The sequence below is a fragment of the Heterodontus francisci genome, unplaced genomic scaffold, assembly GCF_036365525.1.
Source record: "Heterodontus francisci isolate sHetFra1 unplaced genomic scaffold, sHetFra1.hap1 HAP1_SCAFFOLD_1208, whole genome shotgun sequence".
Classification (NCBI taxonomy): Eukaryota; Metazoa; Chordata; class Chondrichthyes; order Heterodontiformes; family Heterodontidae; genus Heterodontus; species Heterodontus francisci.
Window position 1 is genome coordinate 71067 of NW_027140272.1, and position 24876 is coordinate 95942.

Below are 24876 nucleotides of genomic sequence, written 5' to 3' on the forward strand. Positions count from 1 at the left end.
AACCGACCTCTGACATCTCCCCAAAACCTTCCTCCATCACCTTAAAATTATGCCCCCTGGTGATAGCCCTTTCCACCCTGGGAAAAAGTCTCTGGCTATCCACTCGATCTATGCCTCTCATCATCTTGTACCCCTCTATCAAGTCACCTCTCATCCTTCTTCATTCCAATGAGAAAAGCCCCAGCTCCCTCAATCTTTCTTCGTAAGACATGCCCTCCAGTCCAGGCAGCATCCTGATAAATCTCCTCTGCACCCTCTCTAAAGCTTCCACATCCTTCCTATAATGAGACGACCAGAACTGAACACAATATTGCAAGTGTGGTCGAACCAGGGCTTTATAGAGCTGCAACATAACCTCGCGGCTCTTAAACTCAATCCCCCTGTTAATGAAAGCCAACACACCTTGCGTCTTCGGAACAACCCTATCAACTTGGGTGGCAACTTTGAGCGATCTATGGACATGGGCCCCAAGATCCCTCCGTTCCTCCACACTACCAAGAATCCTGTCTTTTAGCCTGTATTCTGCATTCAAATTCGACCTTCCAAAATGAATCACTTCACACTTTTCCAGGTTGAACTCCATCTGCCTTTTCTCAGCCCAGCTCTGCATCCTGTCAATGTCCCGTTGCAACCTACAACAGCCTTCCACACTATCCACAACTCCAGCAACCTTCATGTCATCGGCAAACTTGCTAACCCAGACTTCCACTTGCTCATCCAAGTCATTTAGAAAAATCACAAAGAGCAGAGGTCCCAGAAAAGATCCCTGCGGAACACCACTGGTCACCGAGCTCCAGGCTGAATACTTTCCATCTACTACCACCCTCTGTCTTCTATGGGCCAGCCAATTCTGTATCCAGACAGCCAACCTTCCCTGCATCCCATGCCTCCTTACTTTCTGAATGAGCCGACCATGGGGAACCTTATCAAACACCTTGCTAAAATCCATATACACCACATCCACTGCTCTTCCTTCATCAATGTGTTTTGTTACATCTTCAAAGAATTCAATAAGGCTTGTGAGGCATGACCTGCCCCTCACAAAGCCATGCTGACTGTCTCTAATCAAACTATGCTTTTCCAACTAATCATAAATCCTGTCTCTCAGAATCCTCTCCAATAATATGCCCACTACCTACGTAAGACTGACTGGTCTATAATTCCCAGGGTTATCCCTATTCCCTTTCTTGAACAAGGGAATAACATTTGCCACCCTCCAGTCATCTGGTACTACTCCAGTGGACAGTGAGGACGCAAAGATCATCGCCAAAGGCGCGGCAATCTCTTCCCTTGCTTCCCTTAATATCCTTGGGTATATCCCGTCTGGCCTCAGGGACTTATCTGTCCTCATGTCTTTCAAAATTTCCAGCACATCCTCCCTCTTAACATCAACCTGTTCGAGCATATCAGCCTGTTTCACGCTGTCCTCACAAACGACCAGGTCCCTCTCACTCGTGAATACTGAAGCAAAGTATTCATTTAGGACCTCCCCTACCTCCTCCGACTCCAGGCACAAGTTCCCTCCACTATCCCTGATCGGCCCTACTCTCACTCTGGCCATCCTCTTGTTCCTCACATAATTGTAGAACGCATTGGGATTTTCCTTAATCCTACCCGCCAAGACTTTTTCATGTCCCCTTCTAGGTCTCCTAAGTCCATTCTTCAGTTCCTTCCTGGCTACCTTGTAACCCTCTAGAGCCCTGTCTGATCCTTGCTTCCTCAACCTTAAGTAAGCTTCCTTCTTCCTCTTGACTAGCTGTTCCACATTTCTTGTCATCCAAGGTTCCTTCACCCTACCATCCCTTCCTTGCCTCATCAGGACAAACCTATCCAGCAGTCGCAGCAAGTGCTCCCTAAACAACCTCCACATTTCTGTTGTGCATTTCCCTGAGAACATCTGTTCCCAATTTATGCACCCCAGTTCCTGCCTAATAGCATTGTAATTCCCCCTCCCCCAATTAAATATTTTCCCATCCCGTCCGCTCCTGTCCCTCTCCATGACTATAGTAAAGGTCAGGGAGTTGTGATCACTATCACCGAAATGCTCTCCCACCGAGAGATCTGCCACCTGGCCTGGTTCGTTGCCAATCACCAAATCGAACATAGCCTCCCCTCTAGTCGGCTTATCTACATATTGAGTCAGGAAACCTTCCTGGACACACCTGACAAAAACTGTTCCATCCAAACTATTTGCACTAAGGAGGTTCCAATCAATATTAGGGAAGTTGAAGTCACCCATGACAACAACCCTGTTACTTCTGCACCTTTCCAAAATCTGCCTCCCAATCTATTCCTCCGTGTCTCTGTTGCTATTGGGGGGTCTATAGAAAACTCCCAATAAAGTGACTGCTCCTTTCCTGTTTCTGACTTCCACCCATAATGACTCAGTAGACAAACCCTCCTCGATGACCTCCCTTTCTGCAGCTGTGATACTATCCCTGATTAACAATGCCACTCCCCCACCTCTTTTACCTCCCTCCCTATTCCTTTTGAAACATCTAAACCCCGAAATTTCCAACATCCATTCCTGCCCCTGTGATCTCCAAGTCTCCATAATGGCCACAACATCGTAGCTCGAAGTACTGATCCATGCTCTAAGTTCATCACCCTTATTCCTGACACTGCTTGCATTTAAATAGACACACTTCAACCCATCGTACTGGCTGCAACTTTGCCCTGTCAACTGTCTAACCTTCCTCACAGACTCTCTGCACTCTGTATCTGCCTGATCAACAGCTACCCCATCCACTTATCCATAGCTCCGGTTCCCATCCCCCTGCCAAACTAGTTTAAACCCTCGCAAAGAGCTCTAGCAAACCTCCCACCCAGGATATTGATGCCCCTCCAGTTCAGATGCAACCCGTCCTTCTTGTACAGATCCCACCTTCTCCAGAAGGTATCCCAATGATCCACATAACTGAAGCCCTCCCTCCTACACCAGCTCTGTAGCCACGTGTTCAGCTGCACTCGCTCTCTGTTTCTAGCCTCACTAGCACGTGGCACCGGTATCAATCCTGACATTACTGCTCTGCTCGGCCTGCCTTTTAGCTTCCAACCTAACTCCGATATTCGCCTTTCAGGTCCTCATCCCTTTTCCTAGCTATGTCATTGGTACCGATATGTACCGTGACTTCTGGCTGCTCCCCCTCCCCTTTAAGAATCCTGTAGACTCGATCCGAGACATCAATGACCCTGGCACCAAGGAGGCAACATACCATCCGGGAGTCTCGCTCGCGACCACAGAATCTCCAGTCTGTTCCTCGAACCATTGAATCTCCTCTCACTATCACTCTCCTATTCTCCACCCTTCCCTTCTGAGCTGCAGAGCCAGGCTCAGTGCCAGAGACCTGGCCGCTGTGGCTTTCCCCTGGTAGGTTCCCACCCCCCCCCACAACTGTATCCAAAACGGTATACTTATTATTGAGGGGAACGGCCACAGGGGATCCCTGCACTGTGCGCCTATTCCCTTTCCCTCCCCTGACGGTCACCCAGCTACCTTTATCTTGTGACTTAGGTGTCAGTACTTCCCTATAACTGCTCTCTATCATCCCCTCTGCCTCCCGCATGATCCGAAGTTCATCCAGCTCCAGCTCCAGTTCCCTAACGCAGTCTGTGAGGAGCTGGAGTTGGGTGCACTTCTCACAGGTGAAGTCAGCAGGGACAAAAGTGGTGACTCTTACCTCCCACATCCTGCAAGAGGAGCATGCAACTGCCCTAGCTTCCATCCCCTCTGCTCGACATTGACAACAGAGAATAAAAAAATATAAAGGAAAACCTTACCTTACCAAACCCTCCACACAAGAGTCCTTTTTTTTGGTTGGAGGAGGAGGATGGGTGGAAACACTACACGTGTAGTGTTTCGGGTTTAGCCACCACGCGAATATATAAGTTCACTTACCCAGCAGTCCCCGTGTCCGCGTCCCCCGAATTGCCAGGTAAGTACTTGATAGTGAAACGTACCTTCCCGGCTGCCCCCTGGCTCGCACTATCACCGCTACTGCTGATCAAAGGTGTTGCTGTAATAAAAACAGAAAATGCTGGAAATGCTCAGTAGGTCTGGCAGCATCTGTGCAGAGAGAAACAGTTAACAGTTCAGGTCTGTTTCCTTAGCTCACATTAACTTTGTTCTCTCTCCACAGATGCTGCCAGACCTGCTGACTATTTCAAGCATTTTCTGTTTATGTTTCAGATTTCCAGCATCCGCAGTATTTTGCTTTTGTACGTGTGTTGCTATGTCTGGGACTGTTTGAGTGCAATGCTATTGCTTTATAAACAGCGTTGAAACAAACATTTATCTAGTTAACACACAGCACTAATACACAGCTGGATATAAACAGCAGCCTGCAGCAGAGGGCGCAGTGGAAGTTTATTCACACAAATAATTCACCAGCACTATATTTACTGCTATCCACAATCACACCACGTTTCATCTTAACACATTTTATTCTTCATTGACATCAACTTCCTGCTTCCAATAAAAACTTCAATTTGAAACACAGCTTCCAAATCACCTTTATTCACAAACCCGAACACAAGCTGCAAATGCTGCAAACACACACCAGCCCAGACTTTTCCCTTTCTGTCAACACATTCCTGCATCACTGCCTCTCCACCAACAGTTGCTGCGAGAACCATACAATCATAGAATGGCTAAAGCACAGAAGGAGGCCATTCGGCCTGACGAACCCATGCTGGCTCTCTGCTAAAGCAACTCACCTCGTCTCACTCCCCAGTCAGTTCAATTTCGGTGGTGGGAAAACTTCTCAAAAGAATAATTCAGGACAAAATTAATAGTCCCATGGACAAATGTGGGTTAATTCAGGAAAGACAGCATGGATTTCTTAAGGGAAAGTCATGTTTAACTGTCCTGCTGGAGTTTTTTGATGAGGTAACAGAAAGGGTTGATGAGGGCAATGCTGTTGATGTCGTGTACATGGACTTTCAAAAGGTCTGGCAGCATCTGAATGGTCACTGACCTGAAACATTAACTCTGTTTCTCTCTCCACAGATGCTGCCAGACCTGCTGAGTATTTCCAGAACTTTTTGTTTATATTTCAGATTTCTAGCATCTGCAGTATTTTGCTTTTATTGACTTTCAAAAGAAGTTTGATACAATGCAAAACAACAGACTTGTGAGCAAAGTTATAACTCGTGGAATAAAAGGGACAGTAGTAACATGGATATGGAATTGGCTGAGTGACAGGAAACAAAGAGTAGTGATCAATGGATGTTCTTCGGGCGAGAGGAAGATTTGTAGTGGAGTTCCCCAGGAGTCAGTGTTGGGACCCTTGCCTTTCCTGATATACATTAATGACCTAGACCTTGGTGTACAGGGCAGAATTTCAAAGTTTATGGATGATACGAAAATTGGAAGCATTGTGAACTGTAAGGATGATAGTGTAGAACTTCAAAAGGACATAGACAAGTTGGTGGAATGGGAGGACAGATGACAGGTGAAGTTCAATGCAGAGAAATGTGAATTGATTCATTTCGGTAGGAAGAACATGGAGTGACAATATCGAATAAAGGGTACAATTCTAAAGGGGGTGCAGGAGCAGTGGGACTGGGGTTATATGTCATTGGTTGAGAGAGTGGTTAATGAAGCATACAGTATCCTCGGCTTTAGTAATAGAGGCATAGAGTACAAGAACAAGGAGGTCATGTTGAACTTGTATGAGACACTAGACTCAGCTGAAGTACTGCATCCAGTTCTCGGTGCCACACTTTATGAAAGATGTGAAGGCATTGGAAAGATTATGGAAAAGATTCATGAGAATGGTTCCAGGGATGAGGAATTTCAGTTATGAAGATAGATTGGAGAAGTTAGGACTGTTTCCCTTGGAGAAAAGAAGGCTAAGAGGAGATTTCATAGTGATATTCAAAATGATGAGGGGTGTGGACAGAGTGGATAGGGAGAAACTGTTCCCACTTGTGAAAGGATCGAGAATGAGAGGGCACAGATTTAAAGTCATTGGTAAAAGAAGCAAAAGCGACATGAGGAAAAACTTTTTCACACAGCGAGTGGTTAAAGTATGAACTGCCTGAGAATGTGATGGAGGCAGGTTCAATTGAAGAATTCAAAGGGGAATTAGACTGTTATCTGAAAAGGAAGAATGTGCAGGATTATGGGGAGAAGACGGGGAAGTGACATGAGGTGAATTGCTCATTTGGAGAGTCAGTGCAGACACGATGGGCCAAATGGCCTCCTTCTGTGCAGTAACAATTCTGTGATTCTGTGATTCCAATATTCAAGTCATTTATATATATGGTGGTCCTGACACTGACCCTTGTGGACATCACTGTTCACCATCTTCCATTCTGAAAAACAACCAAATATCACAACTCGCTTTTCTTGATATTTCATCCATTTTTTAATCGAAGCAGATACTGACCCTCCTATTCCAGGAACCTCAGTTTTGTTACCCAGCCTTTTATGTGGTAGTCTGTCAAACGCTTTCTTAAAATCCATATAGACAACATCCATTGCTTTCCCTTCATCAACCTTTTCTGTTACTTCATCAAAAAAATTAGTTATGTTGGTGAAGAAGTGGAAAGGTGCTGAACCTCTCAGTTTTCGGTCTACCCAAACCAAGTTCAAGGCCTGAATAATGAACCGATTGCCTCATTAGTTCTGTGAATAATACAATGATTTAATAGACAAAGTTTTGAAACATTCCTGCCCATAAATCTTGATAACAGAGAGTGTGTGGATCTCCTGACTCAGAATGTTTAATGGATACAGTCCTCAGATCCGACAAGGAACCCCTGAACATCCACAGTAAAGACAGTGTGGATGAGGAAATGTAAGAGCCGGGAGCTGAAACTCAGGGACGGCCGAGCTCTCCTGTCATTGAGCTTGTGTGTCTGCTCTGCTCGCCGCACTTCCGGCTCTACTTTGTTTCCAATGAAAAGATGAAAAGGGCCGTTCGGTTTTCCTCTCACTGACAGCGTGTTTCATTCGGGTTAATATAACCCGGGACTTTTGCTGCTGAAATGAATTCTGCAAGGTCCCAGCAAACACACCGGCTCCCTCCTTTCTCCCCTCTTTCTATCGGATTGTTTTACCAGGAGGGGCACAATAATAACAAACCCCCTGCAGGGAATGACCGCAAATTGAGCATCTAAATGGGGCAAGTGGGCAGCTTTCTGGGTTCTAGGTTCCCCCTACCCCGCACCTCCCTCCCTCCAGCCCAAGCCCCTCTTCACTTTCTTTGGGACTTTGATGAGGGTGAAATGGGGAAAGTTCCCATTGATGTTTGAATGCTGAATTGCTGCAAAGATCTGCGCACGCGTGACATAACCCCGCCCCCAGTGAGACGTCACAATGAGGAGTGGAGCGCATGCGCATCCTTCCCCAACCCAGTCTGTGAGGCCATTCACTCAATCAGGGGAAGATGCTTTAAATCTGCTGCTAATGGAGACTTCCCGGTCCCGGGGGAAGGGAACAAACAGCATCTGCTTCCAGCAGCCACTGCTTTGGGAGCGTGTCCGCAGATGTGCTCAGAGATTAGCATTGAGTGGTGGGAAGTTGAGGGGGAGTCGGGGAGTGTTTGTAACAGACACTGTGGAGCAGGAGCTGCTCCCAGAACATGGAGTGAGCCGGGGACACGGGGAAGGGAGAGTTCATTCTCGGACAGTGTCTGTACAGGCTCAGGGAGACACAATGGGAAGAAATCACTATTGAAAATCACTGACAATTTCACCACCCAAAGGAGAGGGAATTTTCCTGCTTTAGTTCCAGTCTCTCACTGTTTGTTGGATTGTGAACAGTGGGGGGAAAATAGCCGCAAAATAACGATGTGGACAGTTAGACAAAGAACATTTATTGCAGACACCAGGTGAGAAGTGTGAAAGGCATATTTTAAATAGTGGCTGCTTGTTTTCCGTTGAAATAGAAATGTGACTGTGCAAAGGTCACTGCTCTATCGGACAGTCCCAGTCATTGAGCAGTGCAGGGCTTGTGTTGTTTCTGAATGTCACAAACTTGTTGTAAATCCACTGCAAACACCTGGTAAACAGAAGCTGAATACTGCAGTACTGCAGTGGAGTCAGACACTGACACTGTTTGTGTTTCTGGTTTTCATTTTGTGATTGTTCATCATGATTATTATTGGGACGATTACATTGATCGCTTTTGTATCTTCTACCTCACCAGTTCTTTCATTCCTGCAGGAAAATACATGAAGGAACCTGAATGGATGTGGTGATTCCTCGACATACACTGATCCCAAAGTCGAGAGACACATTTTCAATCCAACAGTCAAACAACAGCAGGAGAGACAGAACTTGTTTCCATTTCACTCCAATTCAGTTCACCTGAAAGGTGGATACATCAATCGCAGTCCAAAAACAAACCCACTATCAGATCTGAATAAACTCTGTCACCATGGTCACATTTTAAATATAAAATCTGAAATAGAACAGACAAAATTTACATGATTGAAAGGTACAGAATGAATGCAAAGAGGATTCAAAGGGGATTTGGACATGGTAAGTGAATGGGCAAGAACATGGCAGATGGAATATAATGTGAATAAGTGTGAAGTTCTCCACTTTGGTCGAATAAACAGAAAGACAGAGTATTTCTTCAATGGTGAGAGGTTGGGAAGTGTTGATGTCCAAAGCGACCTGGGTGTCCTTGTTCATGAGACACTAAAAGCTAGTGTGATGGTGCAGCAATCAATTAAGAAGGCAAATGGTATGTTGGCTTCATTGAAAAGGGATTTGAGTACATGTGTAAAGATGTATTGCTTCAATTATATAAAGTCTAGCTGAGACCGCACCTGGAGTATTCTGTGCAACTTTGGTTTCCTTATCTAAGGAAGGATAGACTTGTCACAGAGGGAGTGCAACAGAGATTCACCAGACTAATCCCCTGGGATGGTGGGATTGTTGAAAGATGAGAGACTGCAGAAACTGGGCCTAAATTCTTGAGAGTTTTGAAGAATGAGAGGTGATCTCATTGAAACAGACAAAATTCTTACAGGGTGTGACAGGGTAGATATGGAAAGGATGTTTCCTCTGTCTAGTGAGTCTAGAACAAGGGGACACAGTCTCAGAATAAGGGCAGGCCATTTGAGACTGAGATGAGCAGGAATTTCTTTACTCAGAGGGTGGGAAATCTGTGGAATTCTTTATCCCCGAGGGCTGTAGAGGTTCAATCATTGAACATATTCAAGATAGAAATCGATAGATTTCTAAATACTAACAAGATCAAGGGATATGGAGATAGCAGGGAAAAATGGCGTAGAGGTAGATGATCAGTCACGATCTGTTTGAATATTGGAGCAGGCTCGATGGGCTGAATGGCCTAATGCCCCTATTTCCTATGATCCTATGAATCCCAATAATGTACATCAGACGTTAGACCAAGTCATGTATTACATACCAGTTCAAAAATCCCACAGAGATTAAGACTGAAAGATACAGTATCAATTCCATTACTACAAAATGAAGGACTTGGAGCTTGCAGACCAGCCCATGTATAAGATTGAAAGTTATATTTTCATTCACAATCGTTTTCACAGAGCTAAATATTAAATACCAATCCACAACTTACACAGGACTACCAAATACAACTTACAACTGTAAAATACAGTTAATCCATATTTTAAATTAAACACAAGGCAAATAAATATTGATCCATCAAGAGAGCGGGAAACAGTGAGAACAATGGAGCATAAAGAGCCCAGGAGAGGGAGCAAGAGTTCCCTCGGAGAGCAGGGAACAGCGAGAGCAGGCGTCAAAAAAGGCAAAGGAATACACAATTAATGGGAGAACACTGAACGGTGTAGAGGAAGTGAGGGACGTTGAAGTGAATGTCCACAGATCCCTGAAGGTCACAGTACAGGTCAATAAGGTGGTTCAGCAGGTATATGGAATCCTTTCCTTTATTAGCTGAGGTATCGAATATAAGGGTGATCTGGGTGTCCATGTCAATAAGTCACTGACAGCTCACATGCGGGTGCAGCAAGCAATTAGGAAGGCTAATAGTATGTTAGGCTTTATCACAAGAGGATTTGAGTACAGGAGTCTTGAATTCTTGCTTCAATTGTTAAGAACCTTGGTTAGACTGCACTTGGAGTACTGTGTGCAGTTTCAGTCCCCTTCCCTTAGGAAGGATATTATTGCCACAGAGGGAGTGCAACGAAGGTTCAACAGACTTGTTCCTGGGATGGTGGGACTGTCCTATGAAGAAAGATTGGGGAAACTGGGACTGTATTCTCTAGAGTTTTGAAGAATGAGAGGTGATAAGATGCAGCTAAGATGTTTTCCTTGGTTGGGGAGTCAAGAACCACGGGACGCAATTTCAAAATAAGGGGGAAGCCACTGAGGACAGAGATGAGGAGAAATGTTGTTACTCAGAGGGTTGTGAATCTTTGGAATTCTGTTACCCAGAGGGCTGTGGAAGCTCAGTCATTGAGTATGTTTAGAGCAGAGATTGACAGATTTCTAAATGCAAATGACATAAGGGAATATGAAGAAAGTGTGGGGAAAAGGGCATTGAAGTGGATGATCAGCCATGATCATATTGAATGGCGGGACAGACTTGATGGGCTGAATGGCCGACTCCTGCTCCTATGTTCCTAACTCCACATGATCGGTGAGGCACAGCCTCAGGCCGACTTGGTGGGCGGTGCAAACGGATATCACTGCTTCTGATCTTCACCAGAACAGAGAATGAGATGTCACATTGATCATCAAACAGACTGTGAGAGAATACACAGAATAAAACACATGGAGAGACACTGTGGAATAACAAATCGATTTGATTGGAATGTTGAATTTTGATTGGAATGATTAAAACAGCAGATTAAATTGTGATTCTCATCATTATATTGATCTGGGACAGAAAAGAGAAACTGATGGAAGAAAGAAGAAAAGAAAAAATGGAACAGTTCAGTTTTTTTCAGTTTTTTCACTCGCCCATCAAAGTTGGATTAAAAAAAGATGCAAATAACAGAGAATTTCACCAAAAAGGGAGATTAAATGCTTCTGAAACCTTGGATCGAAGGATGCCCCAACAGATCACCTGTTTAACTGTCTCCTCACTGGGGGATTTCAATCAATGAGCAATATTATTTTCTACTTTTCTTTTGTTAAATGAAACCACTACTGTCACTTGGAGTTAATATCCCTGTGTTCCAACTCCTGAATAATAAAATTGTGAGTTTCTTGATATTTTCAGGACAAAGTTCCTGCTGAAAGAACTAAGAACTCTTTTCTAATTTACACAATACTATATACACAGTCATCAAGCCTCCTAAACTAGCATCCTTGCTGCTGCTCTCTCTTCTCCCAAACCTCATCTCATGTGACTGTTACATCATCACTCTGACAGTGGGAGGGGTTGATCCCACTGTCTTCAGCATTAACCCATTACATCCTTATACTGCACTGTCTGTCCAAGAAAACGGGTGGAGGGAACTTGATTTATCGAAACAGTAACAGCTGCCAGTTGAAAATCAACTCAATCCCATCAGAGATGGGATTGTTCCTGACTGGCAAATATTCCAAACCTCAGATCAACCCTCCCTCTTGCGTCATGTCCCAGTCTCGGTTAAAAGCAACACATATCGACCTAAACACTCTGAAACATACAACGTGGTCACACTTTCCTTCAGTGAGATTAATGTCTAGCTGTTTTCCAGATTGAATGCAACTGTGAACAAATTTCTGTCAAAGGAGTTGCCTTTGGTGTATCAGCACTGAATTTCTGAAGGAGGAACAGCCATTCCAAATTCACATCCTTCACAAAGGCTGTATTTTTCTGTGACTGAAACTCAACATGTAATTTGAATTCTGAGTTGAAGTTCACAAGACACAGATGTAAACGTAGGTAAGGAAACTTCTAAAGCATGTTGCTACTGTGAATTAAGGCTCTGCTGGGAGTTGAATTCAAGATTTCTTGTTTGTTAGGTAGGTGTTTTAACCAATTAAGCTACAGAGCCAGAGCACAGATGTGTGTGCAATTGAAATCAGAGGAGGGCACTATTTATTCTCATCCCATTTCTCCACAGGTCACAACATATTTTAACTTTTCCCACTTACTGAAACAGTCAATCATATACTGTATTTTTCCCAGTACTGAGAATGAATGTTTTGGAAGAAAATACATACATTCAATTGTTTCTGAAAGGTTACAGAACACAACATGTGAGTAATATTCCCCATGGCTTTCTCAGCACTGATGGATTGTGAAGCGGGAGACCGCCAGAAGTCCCACTGAGCCGCACAGACCCTGAGCTGAGAATGAAATGAGATAAAGTTCAATCTTTCACAGCGAGATGCTGCAGAGAGTTAAGATTCCCGAATCAAAGTGAGACTTTCTCATACTGTTGTTGAATTTCATGTCAAACACTCCTTGTACTCTCTGCTAATGAAGCCTAAAAAAAGGGAAAAACAGAATGGCACTCAAACTCACAACCCTGAGATTAAAAGTCTCATGTTCGACTGACTGAACTGTCACTTCTACTCAGTCTCTTATTGGATGGATGCAACTGTATGCTCCAATGCAGGGGCGGCTTTCAAATCCTCCCATGGATCCACATGTCAGTCTGAGTGACATGTTGTAGCCTCAAGCAAAGGAAATCTGCTCACTTTCAAAACTATCAGTGAGTTGAAGCTGATTACGATCAACATCATCAGAGGTCAGAACTACCTGGTGAACGAAAATACCCTGAAGATGGATCCACAATTATTCAAACATATCAAAAAAGTGTAAAACAAGAAAATCGATGAGTTAATCCAAACCAAACAACAGAAACACAGAAGAATCCATTCCATACCAGATACTAGTCGTGTTGTTTTGCATCCAGCTCTCAGTTACTGCTCCACCTTCATACACACACTTGGTGATCTGTACATTTTGTTCATTTCAATTTTGTCGACAGGCTCTTTGAATCCAGTTCTCTGGTCGTCAAACAGGCTTCGTATGAAAGTCAATTCCGCTTTCTTTAAGGCTGCAACCAATCAATGACCTTCAACTAAAAACACAAATGAAAATGGGCTCGTCGGGCAGTTGAACCAGAGACCCCTCGCATGCTTGTCAATTGTACACCCAAAGCGAGAATCATGCCCCTAAACCAACAAGCCACTTACAGTATGTGTTTTTTTAGCTCCTGTGGAAAAGCTGTTCTTCCATGTTTTTTTCAGATCAAAGCAACATCCTGTAAATGCTGAAATCATAACAGAAAGTGTTGGAAATGTTCAGCAGCTCTGGCAGCATCTGTGGAGAGAGAAACACAGCTAACGTTTCAGGGTGTTCACCTTTTGTTTGAGGCATCCTTTCAGACTGCTTCTGTCCATCCAATCTCACTTTCTATTCTATCCACATTCGAACCATTCACTATGTAAATACATTTTTCATGAATTCCTCATTTCTTTTATGAATGACAATTTCATATTTCCAACCCTTGCTTCAGACACCACCACAAGTGGAATCATGTCTCCATCTACCCAATCAAACACCTTCACTATTTCCTCACATTGCAATGTTTCTTTAACCCTGACAGACTGTGGAGTTTCTGCTGCTTAATTGCCGTTCTTGTTTCCTGCCAGTAGATGTCACCTCACTCCAATACAGTGAAGTTTACAAATCTGAGAGAGACACAACAGGAAATAATTGTTCACATTATAGTGAATGTGTGGGATTTAGTAACACTAGGAGTGGAGACGAGTTATTATTGCATTTTGTCAAAACAAACATAACTTATAATGTTGTGTTAAATCCGTCACTCTGTTGTCTTGACTCTGCGAGTGACTTAGAGTCATCGAGTCATTGAGTCATTTGTGGTATAGAAGGAGGCCATTCGCCCCGTCGAGTCCTGGCCGGCTCTCCAGGGAGCGATCCAGTCAGTCCCACTCGTCTGCTCGATCCCCGTAGCCCTGTAAATTTATTTCCTTCAAGTGCCCATCCAAATTCCTTTTGTAATCATCGATTGTTTCCACTTCCTCCACCCTCATGGGCAGTGAGTTACAGATCATCACCAATCACTGTGTAAAAAGGTTCTTCCGCACATTCCCCCCGCATCTCTTGTCCAAAACCTTCAATCTGTGTCCCCTAGTCCTTGTACCAATAGTTAATGGGAACAACTTTTCCTTGCCAACTTATCTAAAACTGTCATAGCCTTATACACCTCTATCAATTCTCCCCTCAATCTCCTTTGATACAGGCAGAACAACCCTAGCTTTTCCAGCCTAACCTTGAAACTATAATCCTCTATTCCTGGAACCATTCTGGTAAATCTCCTCTGCATCCTCTCAAAGATCCGCACATTCTTTCTAAAGTGTGGTGAGCAGAACTGAACGCAACACTCCAATTGGGGCCAAACCAGAGCTTTATGAGTTTCAGCATAATTCCCCTGCTTTTGTACTCAATGCCTCTATTTATAAAGCCCAAGATCCCATCTACTTTGCTCACCACTCTCGCAATATGTCCTGCCAACTTCAAAGATTGATGGACATGCACCCAAGTCCCTCTACTCCTGCACATTCTTCACAACTGTAGCATTGCGTATCTATTGCCTCTCCCTATTCCTTCTGCTAAAATACATCACCTCACATCAGTCACTATTAAATTCCATCTGCCACTCGTCTGCCCATTCTGCTAGCCGATCACTGTCCTGTTGCGAGCAGTTCATATCATCCTCACTGTTTGCCACTCATCCAGGTTTGATGTTATCGGCATATTTTGAGATTCTACTCTATATTTCAAGATCCAAGTCATTTATCTGGAGCAAAAAAAGCAGTGGTTCTAGCACTTACCCCTGGGGAGCACCACTGTCGACTATCCTCCAGTCTGACAAAGAACCATTTACTACGACTCACTGTTTTCTATCCATAAGCCAATTTTCTATCAAATTGGACACTGATCCTCCTATTCCATGAACCTCAATTTTGTTAACCACCCTTTTATGTGATACCTTATCAAAAACTTTCATAAAATCCATATAAACAACATCCACTGCATTCCCTTCAACAACCTGCTCTGTTAGTTCATCAAAAAATGCAGTAAGATTAGTCAAGCATGAAACTTCCATTTCTCAATTCATGCTCGCTCTCCTTAATTAACTCAAACCTCTGCAAGTGACTGTTGATTTTTTCCCTGTTTATTGTTTCTAAAACCTTACCCACCACTACTGTTAATCTAACTGGCCTGTAGTTACCCGGACTGTCCTTACACCCTTTCTTGAATAAGGGTGCCATATTTGCCACTGTTAAATCCTCTGGCCCCTCCCCTGTTTCCAGGGAAGATTATAGCAAGCCCTTCCGTTATCTGCATCAGCATTTCCTTTTGCAACCTGGGATGTAAGACATCCGGACCTGGTGATTTACATACCCTAAACATAGCCAGTCTTTTTAGTACCTCCCTCTCTCAATCTGTATCCTATCCATTGCCTCTACTCTCTCCGCTTCGACTGATAGTTTGTCAGATTCCACTTCCTTAGTGATCACTGATACAAAGTACTCATTAAGTATATTAACATTGCCCAGCACCTCTCAGCAAACACTATCGTCTTTGTCCTTAATAAGGTCCCACTCCACCTCTTACTACCCACTTATTACTTATATACCGCTCAAGGACTTTTGGGTTGCCTTTCATGTTGACTGCCAGTCTCTTCTCATTGAAATAGAGGATAAGCTAAATATAGAAGATATAAATATTTCACATCCTTGGGTGAGGTGGAACTTTTTATGCCGTGGGTGGTGGAAGCAGAGACAATCAATGATTTGAAAAGGAAATTGGATGGATACTTGAAGGAAAGAAACTTGCAGGAGGAAAGGGACCGAGCTGGTGAGTGGAACTGACTAGATTGCTCCGGGGAGAGCCAGCATGGACGTGATAGGCCAAACGACCACCTTCTATGCTGCAAATGACTCTGTGTTGTTTCTCAAATCCAATCCACTGGTGCTTGTTAAATAATTTCAAAGCAAATTGTGCAACTGGAAAATCAGAACCAAAGCATGGGACGCATAAAGAATTGAAATTGCCTTTAGATCTTCAATCTAACACTCCCCCAACTGAGCTATTTCAGCCCCACATTGTTAATGTCTTTGTGTCCTTGTTTTGGAAGAAAATACATACATTCAATTGTTTCCGAAAGGTTACAGAACACAACATGTGAGTAATATTCCCCATTGCTTTCTCAGTACTGATGGATTGTGAAGTGGGAGACAGCCAGAAGTGCCACCGAGCTGCACTGACCCCGAGCTGAAAATGAAATGAGATAAAGTTCAATCATTCACAGCAGAGAGTTAAGAGTCCCGAATGAAAGTGAGACTTGCTCATACTGTTGTTGACTTTCATTTCAAACACTCCTTGTAATCTCTGCTAATGAAGCCTAAAAAAAGGGAAAAACTAAATAGCACTCAAACTCACAACCCTGAGATTAAACGTCCCATGATCGACAGACTGAACTGTCACTTCTACTCTACCTCTGTTTGGATGGATGCAACTGTATGCTCCAATGCAAGGGCAGCTTTCAAATCCTCCCATGGGTCCACATGTCAGACTGAGTTACATGTTATAGACTCAAGCAAAGGAAATCTGCTCAGTTCCAAAACTATCAGCGAATTGAAGCTGATTACGATCAACATCATCAGAGGTCAGAACTACCTGGTGAAAGAAGACACCCTGAAGAAGGATCCACAATTATTCAAAGGCATCGACAAAGTGAAAAACAAGAAAATCCAAGTCAAACAGAAACACAGAAGAATTCCAATCCAAGCCAAACAGAAACACAGAAGAATTCCATTCCAGACCAGAACACAGTACTGTTGCTTTTGGAGCTAGGTCTCAGTTAATGCTAGAACATGGCTCCCTGCCTGACCCTAACCCGAAGGGTCCCGATGACATGTGTCGGGTTTGGGTCGCTCCTCCGGGTTCAGCATTTGGGTTCAGCATTCGGGCTCGGGTCAGGCCGGGCTGGGTCAGACACACTCGAACACTCTAAATGCCTTGTGTTATAATTGTGTTGGTGAAACACCGGAAACCGCAGATCTTTTGAAGTGTACTTCCGACTCTGCTTGGTATTTCAACTTCCTGTGTACTATTCAATAAACAGTTTTTGTGTACATTGTAGCAGAACTCAGCCCCAGGGACATAATTATCCAGTTAGCCCTTTCTTGCCCTTTCCTGATTCTAGGGGTGTTGAAGGCCTTTGCCATTTTAATCTTAATGAAATATTTACAATGTAATCAGTTGCTGCACTGTTGTGTAATAAGATGTTTTTAATGAGTTCTATTTTTCACTGACACAAATTTAACCTTTTTATGTTTTGGTTTATTTTTTGGTTTTCCTTCGTGCTTTGTATTCTTGGTGACAAAATCATTTGAACAGCTTCAATCTGCATTAATAGCAACTTCAACCTTTTCTTTAATTGCACAGTTTGCAAATGAATTGACTGCATCCCGTTAGGGGTTGGCAAGACGTCTTGTGCCTGCCTCAAAACATATTGTATTGAATAAAGATTGTAAAGCAAAGGAGGCTTGTAATGCAAATTAAGAGATTTAAAGGGGAAAGACAATGAATTATGCTCTGAATTTGGAATATATTTAATCAATTAAGTGTCAGACTTGATAAATCGCTGCTTTTAGTTTAATGTGGCCTCAGTGTTTATGGATAATTAATGAAATTAAGAGGCATGTTTTATATACAAAGCTCGGCATTAGTACTTAATAGTTGATATATAATTTTGAATATATTTTAATTTCTTTATTCATTTGACACTGCTAAATACGAAGCAGTCTTAAATAAGATAATTTTTTTTTTGTAAAATCTGACTTACCAGATTAAAATATTAAATCAAGGGAGGCCTGGACTCAAGATCCAGTGACAGCCAGGACGTCAAGGTGGGAAACACTCTGCACTAGTCTGCAGTGAGCGATTCCATCGAAGGTAGAGCACAATCTCTTTAATATAAGAATGTATATTTTATAATAATTAATCACTCAAGACCTTACTGGTCTCTGCATCTCAGCTGCTCTCTTGATAAACTTGCAGCAAGTATTTCAGCCTGTAAAGCAGGAGTCTAGGGAATGTATAATGATATTTTCTAGCCTTCGGGCAATATTTTAATCAATACAGTGTGGGACAACCTGTCTGGGCACAACTCCATGAGTTTCTCTTTAACTAATGACCTAACAATCACTAACTTCTATGGTAACAATCTTCAGCTCATCACCTCCGGTACGTAGCTCGAATCTTAATGTACATTGAAACAACCTTTCAAGTCCAGTTACAGTTTTTGTTGCTTATCTGCACAAGTGAAAAAGTGAAAAAGGGAAGCAAGTTTAACTGAACATTCTGGTGGTCGGTTCGGGCACGGGAAAAAAATGAAAGGACTCGGACCAGGTGGGATGTGGCGCTGTCAAGTTTGGGTCAGGTTTCATTTGCAGACCTGAGCACGCCTTTAGTTACTGCTGCAACTTTATTTTCCCACTTGACGATTTGCATATTTTGTTCATTTCAATGTTGTCGACAAGCTCTTTGAACCCAGTTCCCCGGCCCTCAAGCAGGCTCAGTATGGAAATCGATTCCGCTTTCTGGAAGGCTGAAACCAATCGATGACTTTCAACTAAAAATAGCAACAGAGAAAGGGTCATTTAGGATTCGAACTCAGGAACTCTCACACGTTAATTATTTATACACCCAAAGCAAGAATCATACCCCTAAACCAATGAGCCGCTGCCGGTGAAGTTTATTTTCCCTCCTGTGGAATTTCACTGGCACCCACAGCCGATCATCCATTTTTTTCTGATCAAAGCAACATCCTGCAAAGCTGAAATAAAAACAGAAAGTGCAGGAAATGCTCAGCACCTCGGGCAGCATCTGTGGAGAGAGAAACAGAGTTAACATTTCAGGGTTTTCACCTTTTGTTTGAGCCATCTTTTCAGACTGCTTCTGTCCATCCAATCTCACTTTTTATTCTATCCACATTCAAAAGGTGGTGCAGTGGTGAGCACTGCAATCTCACAACTCCAATGACCCAGGTTTAGTTCTGAGTACTGCTTGTGTGGAGTTTGCAAGTGGTACTTTATCAAATAAACAACACCCACTGCATTCCCTTCATCAACTTTCTCAGATAGTTTATCACAAAATGCAGTTAGATTTGTCAAGCATGAACTTCCACTTATAAATCCATGCCCACTCTCCTTAATTAACTCAAACCTCTCCAAATGACTTGATTTTTTTCCCTGACCTGTTGGTCTCGTGCTGACAGCAAGCTCACCATAGAGCATGTATTTGGCAATGTGACCGTCATTCATTTGACCCAGTCAACAGAGCCACCACTGACTCAAGAGGGCAAACATGCTGCGGATCCCTGCACGCTGGTGTACTTCCGCATTGGGCACTCTGTCCTGCCAGGAGATGCCCAATATCCATCTGAGGCAGTGGAGGTGGAAGCTGTTCAGCTGCTTTTCTTGGCTTGCATAAGTTGTTGATGCTTCTCTGCGATAAAGGAGGGTGCTGAGAACACAACCCGAGTACACGTGGAGCTTTGTATTTATGGTCAGTTTGCTGTCGGTTTACACTTGTATTCTCAACTTTGACATGACAGCTGCAGAATTGGAAATCCTGGTGCTGATTTCAGTATCAAGGGACAGATTTCTGGTGATTGTTGATCCAAGGTATGTGAAGCTGTTGACAACCTCCAAAGTGATGTTGTCGATGTTGATGGAAGGTGGAGTCTCGACATCCTGGCGCATAATTTTCATCTTCCTGAGGCTGATCGTCAGTCCAAACTCCTTGTAGGCCAGGGAAAACCGATATACAAGCTGCTGTAAGTGAACTTCATTATGGGATGTCAGCACAGCGTCATCAGCAAACAGCAACTCACAGACTAGGAATTTACCCACTTTGGTCTTGGCGCACAGTCTTGCCAAGTTGAACAGCTTGTCGTCAGCTCTGATGTGCAGGTGCACTCGCCCATCTGAGTACAGAAAGCGTACAATAGCAGCATGGAGAAGAATACGCCAATTATAAAGGATGTGATAAGTAGACAGTTAGAAAATAATGATTTGATTGGGCAGAGTCAACATAGATTTATGAAAAGAAAAACAGGTTTGAAAAACCTGTTGAGTTTTTTGAGGATGTTACCTGTAGAACAGATAAAGGAGAACCTGTGGATGTGTGGTATTTGCATTTTCCTTTGGTAAGGTCCCACACAGGAGGTCAGTAAACAAAGTTAGAGCATGTAGGATTGGGGATAATATACTGGTATGGATTGAGAATTGGTTAACAGACCGAAAACAGAGAGCAGGAATAACGGGTCCTTCTCAGGATGGCAGGCTGTTACTATTGGGGTACTGCAAGGATCAGTGTTGGAGCCACAGCTGTTAACAACCGAAATAAATGATTTGGATGTGGGGATTAAATGTAATATTTCCAAGTTTGCAGATGACACAAAGCTCGGTGAAGTGTGAGTTGTGAGGAGGATGTAGAGAGGCTTCCAGGGGACCTGGAGCAGCTCAGTGAATGGGCAAGAACATGGAATATAATGTGAATAAGTGTGAAGTTATCCACTTTGGTAGAATAAACAGAAAGACAGAGTATGTCTTAAATGGTGAGAGGTCGGGAAGTGTTGATGTCCAAAGGGACCTGGGTGTCCTTGTTCCTGAGACACTAAAAGCTCTTGTGCAGGTGCAGCAATCAATTAGGAAGGCAAATAGTATGTTGGCTTTCACACGAGGGGTCATGAGTGCAGGAGTAAAGATGTCTTGTTGCAATTGTATAGAGCCTTGGTGAAGCCGCGCTGGAGTATTGTGAATAGTTTGGTTTCCTCATCTCAGGAAGGATATACTTGCCATAGAGGGAGTGAAACAGAGGGTCACCAGACTAATCCCTGGGATGGTGGGATTGCCTCATGAGGAAACTGGGCCTGTATTCCTTAAACTTTCGAAGAATGAGAGGTGATCTCATTGAAACTGACAAAATTCTTACAGGGCGTGATAGTGTGGGTGTCGACAGGATGTTTGCCCTGGTTGGTGAGTCTAAGACCAGGGGACATAGACTCAGAATAAGGAGTAGGCCATTTAAAACTGAGATAGGGTTGAATTTCTACACTCAGACGGTGGTGAGTCATTGGAGTTCTGTACCCCAGAGAGCTGTGGCAGCTCAATCATTGAGCATGTTCAAGACAGAAATTGATAGAAATCTTGATACTCATGACATCAAGGGATATGGGGATAGCAGGGGAAAGGGGCATTGAGGTAGATAATCAGCCATGATCTAATTGAATGGTAGAGCAGGCTCAACGGGCTGAATGGCCTCCTCCGATGTTCCTCTGTTCCTAAGAGAGTTGGCACCAGCGCGCAGCCCTGCTTTACCCCACTGCTGATCTTGAAAGTGTGTGATGTTGCTCCATTGTAACTGATGGAACTGTGCATGTTCTCGTGGAAAGAAGAAATGACGCCCAAGTGTTCAGGAGGGCAGGCAATGTTCCATCGCAGTTTGAAGAATCCGTCTCTGCTAACAAGATCAAAGGCCTTGGTGATGTCGTCCAGCACATGTATGCCTCTGTGGTGCAATGGATAGCGTGTTGGACTTTTAAATAATGATTTTAAAAATATTCAAAGGTTGTGGGTTCAAATCCCACCAGAGTCAGATTTTGGACCAGAGACAGAGGAACACGACGGAACAGAGAGTTCAGAAATGCGTCAAAAGCACAGACTCTGAGACAGAGCAAGAGAGAGAGAAGCACAGCAAGAGTGACATCACAATGGAGAGTGAGAGCAGGGAAACAGAGAGCTGCTGGGGTGAGTTTGCAGGATTTGGTTCTTGCTTCGGTGCAGTGGAAGGAGCTGTTTGGTGAGGATCTGGTAAGCTGTGACATCACAGGCAGGCAGGTAGTTGATTGGTTTGGAAGAAGCTACCTGTTTGATGAGTATCTGGTAAGTGATTAAGTTCCATTTTAGTCCTAACGTTTAAAATAGTAAACAAACTAGTAGTAAGCTTAATAAAATAGACAGTAAAATAAATAATTGAATCAAATATTTAAGTAGTTAATTGAAACACGTTAAGGATGACAGGACAGGTGATGTGTCACAGCTGCAGCATGTGGGAGTTCCTGGATGCCAGTGTGATCCAGGGCAAACACGGCTGCAGTAAGTGTTTGCGGCTCAAAGAGGGAGAAAAAAGGAATGTAGTGGTAGTAGGGGACAGTATAGTAAGGTGGATTGATTCTGTTCTCTGCAGCAAAGAGCAAGCGTCCAGACGGCTGTGTTGCCTGCCGGTGTTAGGATTAAGGACATCTGCTCAGGGCTGGAGTGAAACATACAATGGGAGGGGGAGGATCCAGTCATCGTGGTCCATGTCGGTACCAACGACATAGGCAGGACAAGGATAGAGGTTCTGCAAAGTCAGTATGAGGAACTAGGCAGCAAATTAAGAAGCAGAACCTCAAAGGTAATCATCTCTGGATTATTACCTGAGCCATGTGCAAATTGGCAGAGGACAAATAAGATTAGAGAAATTTATGCACAGCTCAAAGACTGGTGTGGTAGTAGTGGGTTCTGGTTCGTGGGGCATTGGCACCAGTACTGGGGAAAGAGGTGGCTGTCCCGTTGGGACGGTCTGCACCTGAACCGTGCTGGGACCGGTGTTCTAGCGAACCACATAACTAGGGAAGTAGAGACAGTTTTAAACTGAATAGTGGGGGCAAGGAATCAAATTTGGGAAGATATGGTGAATCAAGGAGTAGAGACAAGGCAAGAGAGAAAGGTATAAATATGGGAAATGATAAAGAGACTGTGACAGGAAGGGACAGAATGTACAAATCAAAGAGTAAATCAACAAATAAGGCGAGAGGTGACAAAAATAATAAAAGGACAAAACTAAATGCTCTGTATCTGAATGCATGGAGCATTCAAAACAAAACAAATGAACTGACAGCACAAATAGAATAAATAAGTACGATCTGATAGTCATTACAGAGACATGGCTGCAGGGCGACATAGATTGGGATGTGAATATTGGAGGTTACATGGCATGTTGGAAGGACAGGAAGCAAGGAAAAGGTGGCGGGGTAGCTCTGTTAATTAATGATGGTATTAGCGCAATAGAGAGGGATGACCTGAGTTCTGGAGATCACGATGTCGAAGCAGTTTGGGCAGAGATGAGAAATCATAAAGGCAAGAAGTCACTTGTGGGAGCGGTGTACAGGCCACCTAACATTAACCACACTGTCGGATGGGGTAGAAAGGAAGAAATAATGGCAGCTTTTCAGAAATGTACAGTGATAATTATCGGGGGTTTTAATCGACATATAGACTGGAAAATTCAGATGGGCAGAGGTAGCCTAGATGAGGAGTACATAGAATGTTTTTGGGATAATTTCTTGGAATAATACATTCTGGAGCCAACCAGAGAGCAGGCTATACTAGACCTGGCATTGTGCAACGAGATAGGGTTAATTAATGATCTCATAGTTAAGGTGCCTCTAGGTAGTAGCAATCATAATATGATTGAATTTTACATTCAGTTTGAGGGAGAGAAGAGTGGGTCCCAGACTAGTATTTTAAACATAAATAAGGGCCTTTTGGCTAAGATCAAGTGTAGTATCTGTTCTTATCAGTGCTTATTTGGAAGAGAAGAAACCATGATCAGTGGCTTTTGATCCTGGGTAGGTTTTGAGTAAAATGGCTATAACCAATCTTTGTGCTTGAGGCCAGGGAGTGCGGAACACCGTTCGGGTGGTGGTGAAGGACAAGGAAGGAGATGCACTGGTCGATCGCACCTTCTTCATCAAGAAAATTCTCATCGATTGCTGTGGATTTCAAGCTTCGGACATCTTCTGCCTGCAGGATTTCCCCAGCAGTGGGTATTTCGACGTGACGTTCAAGAATGTGGCGGGATGCATCAAGTTCCTGAAGGCATTCAAGGAGAAAGGGGACCGGGCGCCGTTGTCGATCCTCACAGTGGAGGCACTCTTCACAACGTGACCGGGTGGTGACGATTCACCTCTACAACCCCCATGTTCCGGTGGTGGATGTACTCACCTTTCTCGCCAGGTACGTCGAGGTGGCCGGCAGCAGCACTGATGTCAAGGACCCCTTTGGGATTTGGACCAGCAAGCGGCAGGTCAAGGTGACCTTGAAGGTCGATGCCAGTGAAGCCATCATCCATCCTCCCTCCAGCGTCGCTATCGGGGGAAGTCGAGGCTTCTTGGTCTACGCTGGGCAGCCCAGATTTTGCTGCACCTGTGGCAAATCTGGTCACGTGGCAGCTAACTGCAGCACGGTTGTTTGTAAGAACTGCAAGGAGGAAGGCCATCAGACCAAGGACTGTAAGCAGACTAAGTGTTGCAATTTGTGCGGTGCGGCAGGCCATCTCTACAAAACCTGCCCCAAACGCTGCCTCAGTTATGCTCAGGCGGCAAGGTCCAAGGAAAGGCCGGGAGAAGATTCAACGAAGGCGTCCGGTGCTGGAAAGGAGACAAGCAACCTTCTCTGCATTGAGGAACTTCTACCTGAGAAGGAGAAGAAAGGGGAGGCAGCTGAAACCAGCGACCCAGCACCTACCTTGCACCCGTAAACCCCTCCTCCACAGACAGAATCAATGGAGGAGGAGGCAGCAGATGGACAAACCGGTCAGTGGCAAGTGGTACAAAGGAAAACCACAAAGAAAAGACCTCCAAAAGCGGAATAGGCCACCACCCAAACCAGTGGCAAGAGGAGACTACCATCTGAGACAGACTACAACAGCTCCTCTTCACTGGATGAGGAAGTGCTGGAACGACGGCCCCTTCAAAGGAAGCGGCAGAACTCCAAGGAGCTGGAAGATAAAGCCCCCCAGCCCCCGGACACAGGAGGCTGTGATGGGCCTGGCGAGCCCCAACACCAAAGCGCCAAACCTAACGACATGGCCAGCGCATC

At 44.0% G+C, this 24876-nt stretch overlaps 1 non-coding gene across 1 annotated transcript; it reads left to right on the top strand.

The window, feature by feature from the left end:
• Positions 1–21516: 21516 nt before the first annotated feature.
• On the top strand, positions 21517–21607 carry trnak-uuu (transfer RNA lysine (anticodon UUU)). Its single transcript is given in 2 exon segments — positions 21517–21553; positions 21572–21607. It is a non-coding gene; the product is annotated as a tRNA-Lys (tRNA).
• Positions 21608–24876: the final 3269 nt, after the last annotated feature.